The following is an 8,596-nucleotide window of genomic DNA, read 5'->3' as shown; positions in this document are numbered from 1 at the left end:
TTTGTAGGGGTAGGGATAGAATGGTGATGGAGTGATGGTAGTCACTCTTAATTTGACTGAGAGCTCTTCTATCTCATGCCCCGGTAAGTAAAGATTCAAGAAGAGAAAGCAAGTAACCCCAAGGTGAGGGTTACTTACATATACATATAAGTAAATACAGATGTAGAAAGACAAAAAAGATATATGGATAAAGACAAATAGAGAAATGGATATAGATATGTGTATAAACAATTTGTGGGCTTATATTTGTCCTAGTTCTCAAGGAATCTCAGTCTCCTAGTTAGGTTTTGTGACTATGCTTCAAAAGAACTTTCTCCTTTTTCTCTCTTTTCTTTCTTTTTTTTTTGATAAAAAAAAAACTACAAACCAAAAACCATGTCAACACATGCAGAAATATTAATCCTTACCATACCCTTGGGATAGAGGGAACTAAGTAAGTTGAGGAAGAGAGAGGAAGGAGGGGAAATTATAAAATTAGTCATATACTTGAGACTTCCTTAAATTTACTTCCTTGATCATGACTCCTTATGGCTACTTCAACCAACTAGAGGCATTCTCTGTCTGGCTCACATTCCTAGAATGAAATAGATATTTCCATACAAAAGGGATTTTCTTTCAAATTAGATAACCAATCACACTCCTTACTAAACCAAGACATTAGGTACAAGAAGTCATTTGGGGTGGGGCTGAAATGCTAGACTGGATCCTTAAAAGTCTGAGTTCTTTAGGTGATTTGCATTGAACTCATAATCACTACTGGAAATATTTGAATGAGAAGTCAGAACTGAGTCAGTGTAACACATCCTTCCCCCTCCTCCCCTCCCATTTTTTTATCTTGTTCAAGAGTCATAGAGGAAACTTCCTTTGGCAGAAAATACTACTCACAATCATAAGAAATAATGGATTTTTATAGCTTTTATAGCTGACACTTATGTAGAACTTTGAGGTTTTCAAAGTGTTGTACATTTCATTGTCATTTTAGACTCACAACCCTTTCAGGCAAATCTCCAATAATGGGGGAACTCCTATTTCATAAAGCAGTCCACTTCATTTTGCTATAGCTCTAATTGTTAGTTTTTTTCTTGTATCAAGCCTAAATTTGGGCAGCTAGGGGGCAGGCACAGTGGATAGAGTGCTAGGCCTGGAGTTAGGAAGATCCAAGTTCAAACTCAGTCTCAGACACTAACTAGCTATGTATAGCTTTTTAACCCGAGGCAAATCATTTAATAACCTCAGTTTCCTCAACTGTAAAATGGGGATAATAATAGCATCTATCTCCCAAAGTGAGGCTCAAGTGAGATAGTAATTGCAAAGTTCTTTGGCATATATATAGTAAGCACTAAATAAATGTTGGCTATTATTACTAAATTTGCCTCTTTGTAGTTCTAGACAGAATAAATATAAGAAGGCTGGGGGTTTTGTTGGACAAAATATAGAATTATAGCACTCAGACTTTTCTGCTGATAGATATATATATATAATAAGTACAAGGAACCTTACCTGCTTAGACAACCCCTCCAATTCCAGGAGGGGTGAACTCTGCCTAGTAACCCAACAAAATTACTTCAGTCTCCTTAACTGGAGTCTGGGTGATAACCAGAGCCTCTGCTTTGAACTTCTGTGAGAGAATGTAGGAGGAGGAGTGGGAGAAAAAAGAAGGACTTGAGCCAAACAAAGAGAAGAAAATTGTGTAGGTGACTTGAAAGTGTTTGGACTAATGAAGTAGGTCATGGGCTCAATTTGTGAAAAAAAAATTTTTTGACAAAATTTGGGAGACATTGAAGAAAACTTGAAGAACAATTTTTAGGCCTATACACAAGCTCTAGATTCTACTTCTAGGTTGAGAGAGAAGCAAGATCCAGAAATTTCTACACAGAAATACCCAAACAGAGTTTAAGTGACAACTCAGTTGCCCAGAGATGAGGCAACAAACAAGAACTAGGGAACCTAATTTAAAGGGAGCAACTTGACCTCACGAGTATCACTGAGACTTGGCAGGATGAAGCCTATGACTGGACTGTGGCTTTGGATGAGTATGCCTCATTCAAAAGAAACAGACCAGGTAAAGGGAGAATTAGGTAACATTGCAAATTAAGAAGGTATACTCAAGTGATGAAAGTCAGGAACCAGAGTCAGGAAGTATAATAGAGATTATCTGGGCAAGGGTCAAAGGAGGGAGAAACAGAAGTGATTTTGTCATTGGTCACCTGGACAGAAACAGATGAGTTTGGGAAACAGATTATGAGCATTCTGTCCATTACACTATGATCATTTTGTTTGCTTCGGTTTTCTTTGAAAAAAGCAATGACCTTTACACAGGAAATAACAAAACAAAAATTACTAACATGGGGAATTGATAAACCCAGGGTACGTAAAGAGATAGTAAGAAAACATCTCGATTCTTTTGATGAATTCAATTCACATGATTCAGAACTATAGTTAGTCAGGTCCTGAAAGAACTGACAGAAATAACCACTGGGCCACTGTTAGTGATATTTGAAAAACTATGAAAACAAAAAAAAGAGATACCATGAAATTGGGGAAGAAAAAATCTTGTCCTGATTTTTTTTTTAAAGCAATTGGGGTTAAGTAACTTGCTCAAGGTTACACGGCCAGTTATTTCTGGGTGTGGCGCTAAGTATCTGAGCCCGGATTCGATCCCCAGGTCATCCTGACACTGGGGCCGGTGCTCTTACTAACTGAACCACCTGGCTGCCCCATCTTGTCCTGATTTTGAAAAAAGAATACTCTGCAAATTATAGGATGGTGAACTTAACTTTGATTCCAGGGAGCTGTGAACTGATCCAGCCTTTCTGGAGAGCAATCTGGAACTATGCCCAAAGGGCTATAAATACTTTCATACCCTTTGATCCAGCAATACCACTCCTAGGGTTATATCCCAAAGAGATCATAGAAATGGGAGAAAGACCCATATGTACAAAAATGTTTATAGCAGTTCTTTTTGTTGTGGCAAAGAATTGGAAATTAAGGGGGTGTCCATCAATTGGGGAATGGCTGAACAAGTTGTGGTATATGCATGTTATGGAATATTATTGCGCTATAAGAAACGGGGAGCAGGCAGTCTTCATATTTACCTGGAGAGGCTTAAAAGAACTGATGCTGAGTGAGAAGAGTAGAACCAGGAGGAATTTGTACACAACTACAGACACAACATATGTGTGATGACCAACTTTGATAGACTGGACTCTTCTCAACAATGCAGGGATATAAGTCAATCCCAAAAGACGCATGATGGAGAGAAAAACGTGCATCCAGAGAAAGAACTAGAAAGAACTAAATTTATATCCAGGTGGAAGCAGAATACCTGATCTTTTTCGTTCTCTTATTTGATTTTATGTCCTCTATACCATTTTTCATCCCAGCGGGTACAATCCATCCTTATAACCTGACCATTGTATAATGTGAAAGTATCTACAGATCCTATACTTGATTATAAGACACCATGGGGAGGAGGGGAGGGAGGGGGACAAAATGTGAAATTCAAGGAATTGTGGAATTGAATCCTGTAAACTAAAAGGAAACAAACAAATTAATAAATTAAAGAATTAATTAAAAAAAAGAAAAGAAAAGAAAAAAAAAACTTTGATTCCAGGGAAAATTTTGGAATATATAATTAAAATCCTAGGTAAAGGATCTCTGGAAAGAGAAGCAGTGATTACAAAAAGCCAGCAGGTCAGGACAGATAAGCCTCACTCCCTCTTTTTGGCAACATTATTAAACTCAGAAATGAGGGTAGATGTTGTTGCTATAGTTTAAATAGATTTTTTAACAAAGCTTCAAAAAGTGGATTATATGGACAAGATTATATAGTGATTGGTTCTGGCCTCAGCAAGACTGGGTCCATTTCCCTGGCACCACAGAGTTCTAGAAGTACTTCTGAGGTATTGAGGATGTCTTTCTCTAAAGTCATCTATTCCAGCCCCTGTTCCTTAATGCAGTCTTATTGAACTGAATTTACTTCTACTCTGTGTGTGTGTATCCTATCCTCTTTTTCTTCTTAAAGAAAAAATGGGATGGAGCCAAGATGGTAGCATAGAAACAGGAAAATTCCATGAGCTCCCCCCACAATCACCTCAAATACTTGTAAAATATGACTCTAAACAAATTTTAGAGCTACAGAACCCACAAAGTGACAGAGAGAAACAAATCTCCCGCTGAAGGCAACCTGGCAGGCCAGCAGGAAGGGTCCATCACAGCATGCTGGGAGCCGAGCCCAGCCCCATGTGAGCCTCAGTTTTAACCTCAGGATGGCCAGGACCAGCAGCAGTCAGAGCAGACTTCAGGAGAGTGAAGCACCAGCAGCTATGGTGGTTTCCAGACTTATCAGTCCATAAACGCCTGAGATAAAGTGAAAAGTCAGTGTAAAACTCTATTGGAACTGGGGGGGACTGAGGACTACCATCCAGCCCCAGCCCCCAGGATGAGAAGTGGTGGAGGTGTGTGTACTGTAACACCAAGGAAAGGCAACTTCCCAAGGTTCAAAATACCAGCATAGGTGCTCTCCATTTTATTCAGTGACAAACCAAGAACAGAGAAGGTCAAAACATGACAGCATTCAAAATACAGCATTTACTAAGTGTGATTAAATAATCTCCAAGTACTACCCCACCCCAGGACCTTCCAATCATTCAATCAATTACAAAGTCCCGGTTCTAAATACCTCTCCACCCCTAGGCTGTACCTTCATTTAGTCCACCACAAAGCCCCTCTTCTCAAATGGAGATTAGTTTCCAAACATAAGTAAAATACATTCATTTGCTCAACGATAGAACACAAAAAGGTCAAAAGTTCCCCACCCCTGGATCACAATTGAATCTACCCCAGAGTTACATCAAGTTTAAACACAGCACTTAATACCCAAATGGAGGTCTTTTCTTCATCTTGACACGAGGCAAGTTCTCAGCAATCTTAGTTCCTGGGGAGACAAGGCTTAGCAAGGCCACAAGATACATTGCCAGTCCCTTCATTAATTCATCCTCTGTCTGTAGAACAGTCCTAGAACCCCTGAAAACATTAGCAAAACCCTCTCCCAGGATTTCTGTAAACATACAACAAGAAAATCCTTTTTCAGGGCTTCTGAACCAACAGAAAGGTTCCCAGACCCCTGCAACAACAGCACTGTCCTTCACCAGTGGACAGTATTCACTCTGTCTGCAGGACAGTCTCCAGACCCCTGCAACAACAGCACTGCCCTTCACCAGTGGACAGTATTCACTCTCTGTCTGCAGGACAGTCTCTATGAACCAACAGAAAGGTTCCCAGACCCCTGCAACAACAGCACTGTCCTTCACCAGTGGACAGTATTCACTCTCTGTCTGCAGGACAGTCTCAGGGCTTCTTAGCCAACAGCCAGGTTCCAGGACTTCTTCAACAGGACTGTCTTTCACCAGTGGACAAATCTGGCAAAACAACATCAAAACAGACAGACAAAGTACCAGCAAAACAGCCATGTCTCCTCAGTCCTTGGCAGCTCAGGGGGCAGGTCTCAAAAGTCCAGGGCAATTCAAAGCGGCCACCAGCAATTCTCTTAGTCTCTCTCTCTCCACGAGGTGCTGCTTCCAAAAAGATCTTCCGCCTCTCTCTTGTCTCTCCAAATCTACGTCACCAGCTCCTCCCAGTTCAGGACTTTCTTTTCACATCAACAAGTCCACCCCACAGGTGGGATTAACAAGCTCTGGGTTTTAACACAATCAGTTTGAAAACCAAGCCAATACAGGGGAATCTTTAATTGCCATTACTATCACAGTGTGGCAGCTGTAAATCCACTGTGTGGCTGCTTCCAAAGCTCCTGGCCTGCAGATCATAGGGGGACCAGTGACCATTCAGAGGGTAATTGCTCTTGCTTTAATCTGCTTGGCTCTGGATTGCTGTATTGGGAAGAGGTCCTGGGGTGTGTGGCCAGTGGGCCAGAGCTTGTAGGGGCTCAAGAGAGGGCACTCAACTAATAGCTCCAGCAACTGTGAAAACCCCAGTAACTTGGGACAAAGCTCTCTCCTCTGGAAGCAGAGTTCTACCATGGCAAAGAGATCAAAAGTCAAGTAATTGAGTGGCAACATGAACAAGGAGAGGAAGCAAAGCAAACACAGCAATAAAACCTTAGATTCCTTTTTGAGGGACAAAAAGGATCAAAGCATGGAACAGGAGGAAGATAATAAAGTGAGAACTCCTGCATCAAAAGCTTCCAAGAAAAATATGAATTGGTTACAGAGCATGGAGGAGTTCAAGAAGGATTTTGAAAATCAAGTAAGAGAAGTGGAGGAAAAATTGGGAAGAGAAATGAGAATGATGCAAGAAAATCATGAAAAGAGAGTCAATAACCTGACTGAAGGAAATAACACCTTAAAAAACAGACTAACTCAAATGGCAAAAGAGGCCCAAAAAGCCAATGAAGGGAAGAATGCCTTAAAAAGCCTAATTTGCCAGATGGAAAAGGAATTTCAAAAGCTCACTGAAGAGAATAATTCCTTCAGAATTAGATTGGAGCAAATGGAAGATAATGACTATTTTTTTTCATTTTGTTTAAATTTTTATTTTTAAGTAGGGAAAAAAATCAAATATACATTTAACTTAATTTGGTTGCAAGTTCCTTAGCTTTTGCCTTTTCCAGCTTGGCAATATGAGCCACTGATTTTGGACCTAGAACATTGCCACCCCAGTGACGATGGATCTCATCTCATATCTGTCTTTATAATTGGTTTTGATGGCTTCCACCAGCTTAGCCAGGCCTCCCTTATCTTCAGGGTTAACCTGTGTGAAGGCAATGCTCGTGAAAGTCTTTCTGTGAACTAAGTGACCGAGTCTCGCTTTACCTTTGATAATACAGTAAGGACCCCCCATTTTTTGGCACAAGGCAGGTAGGAAGACCACTAGCTCAATGGGGCCCACATCATGTGCAATCACTACAAACTGTGCTTTCTTGTTTTCTACTGGGATAGTAACAGTGTTAACACCTGCTCTGACAACAGGTGGTCTCTTAGTAGGGACATCTCCTTTGCCTGCAGCCTTTTGTTCAACCCCAGCCAGCAGTCTTTGCTTCTTGTCTTGCTTTGTCTCCAGTCTATACTTGTCAGCCAGTTTAAGCAGTTGAGTAGCTGTCTGACAATCCAAAGCCTGGGTGAACTGGTTAATTGCTGGCAGAATCTTTAAATGCTCATAAAGGACAGACCTTTGATGCTGCAGTCTGATGTACCGAGGCCATGTGACAAATCAAGTAAGGAACCTTTAGGGCTGGATGTCCTGACCAATGCCGAAGTTCTTGGGATGCTTCTCAAAGGATTGACCACTTTCTTGGCCTCCTGCTTCTTTACTACAGCAGGGGCCGGAGCCACCTTCTTCCCCTTGGCCTTCCCTTTTGGCATCTTGGCTGGCTGAACGAGCAAGCTAATGACTTTATGAGAAATCAGGATACTATAGCACAGATCCACACAAATGAGAAAAATAGAAGGCAATGTGAAATATCTCATTGGAAAAACCACTGACCTGGAAAATAGATCCAAGAGAAATAATTTTAAAATTATTGGACTACCTGAAAGCTGTAGGGAGCCAAGCCCGCCTAGGGACCCCTGCCCTTCTGTGGCAGAGTCTGAGATAGTGGTAGCTGGCCAGCAGCAGAGCTGAGAAGGAAAAGTTAGGTGAAAAGATAGATAAAAGATTACTTACCCAGAGGTTGACAATCATAAACAAGACAGGACTCCAGTATGGTGGAAAACAGAGTCAACTTTATTCAGCCAAGAGTCCAGTATATATAGTGTGAAACTGCATAGTCATCATAAACTACTGCCTTTGGGATTACACAACTGTTCTAGTTCCCATTCGCCTCATACGTGATGACCGTGCACTCTATCCTTGTTATCAGGGTACGAGTACTGGGCAGGATGTTCCAAACCTCCCTAAAAGTCCCTAGAACATGATGAAGTTGTCCCAAGGCTTCTAGTTAATACTACGTTGCAACATTATGTTAATTTCCCCTGAGAACACTGCAGCGTCCTTGTTCCCAGGCCGGGAGCATACTGCGCTTCTCACATGGATGTGAAGCCCATGCCTGTGAGCCTTCCTGGGAGATGGGGAACTGATCTGGGCCAGTTTAGCAGGGTCTTATCCTGATGCTTATTCAGCCATCAGGATCAGAGCCCCACTGGCCGTGGTCCTCAACAGAAAGTCATGATCAAAAAAGAAAAAATGAACCTCCCTATTTGCCAGACAAGAATTGCTGTAGTAATTCATGGGTCCAATCACACTACTAGTTGACTCAAGAGCTTTGACCCACTTGGCTTCTGACTTTGGTCAGTCCTACCCTCCTTAAGTCAATTTGTGGCCCCCCTGATTCCAGGGATTCACCATATTCTTTCCAGATACCTGATTGACTTATTCCATTGCTGTTTAGAACTCTCAAGTTCAAAAGATCTGCTAGCCTCAGCCCCTAACAGCTGAGATTACAAGCATAAACAGTCAGAGCTAGCTTTTGACCAGTTTAGATGAAAAAGGTCAAGTGACACCTTCTCTACCTAGTACTTCCATACGTATATAGACTTCTTCTCCTATCTTTCTTCCCATTTCCTCTCCCTCAGTAGCCTCT

General features: G+C 41.4%; 1 long non-coding RNA gene across 2 annotated transcripts in view; it reads right to left on the bottom strand.

The window, feature by feature from the left end:
- Positions 1–7,749, bottom strand: part of LOC138156813 (uncharacterized) — a 73,123-nt gene extending 65,374 nt beyond the window's left edge. For both annotated transcript variants that reach the window (XR_011167225.1, XR_011167226.1), the window contains exon 1: positions 7,681–7,749. This is a non-coding gene — a long non-coding RNA (uncharacterized lncRNA). The remainder of the gene's footprint in view (positions 1–7,680) is intronic.
- Between the last annotated feature and the right edge of the window lie 847 nt (positions 7,750–8,596).

Source organism: Petaurus breviceps, unplaced genomic scaffold (genome assembly GCF_028583685.1).
Source record: "Petaurus breviceps papuanus isolate PSGF00001 unplaced genomic scaffold, PetGlider_PUasm1.0 164, whole genome shotgun sequence".
Lineage (NCBI taxonomy): Eukaryota > Metazoa > Chordata > Mammalia > Diprotodontia > Petauridae > Petaurus > Petaurus breviceps.
Note: the sequence above shows the minus strand (reverse complement) of the source record. Positions and strands in the feature narration are given on the sequence as shown.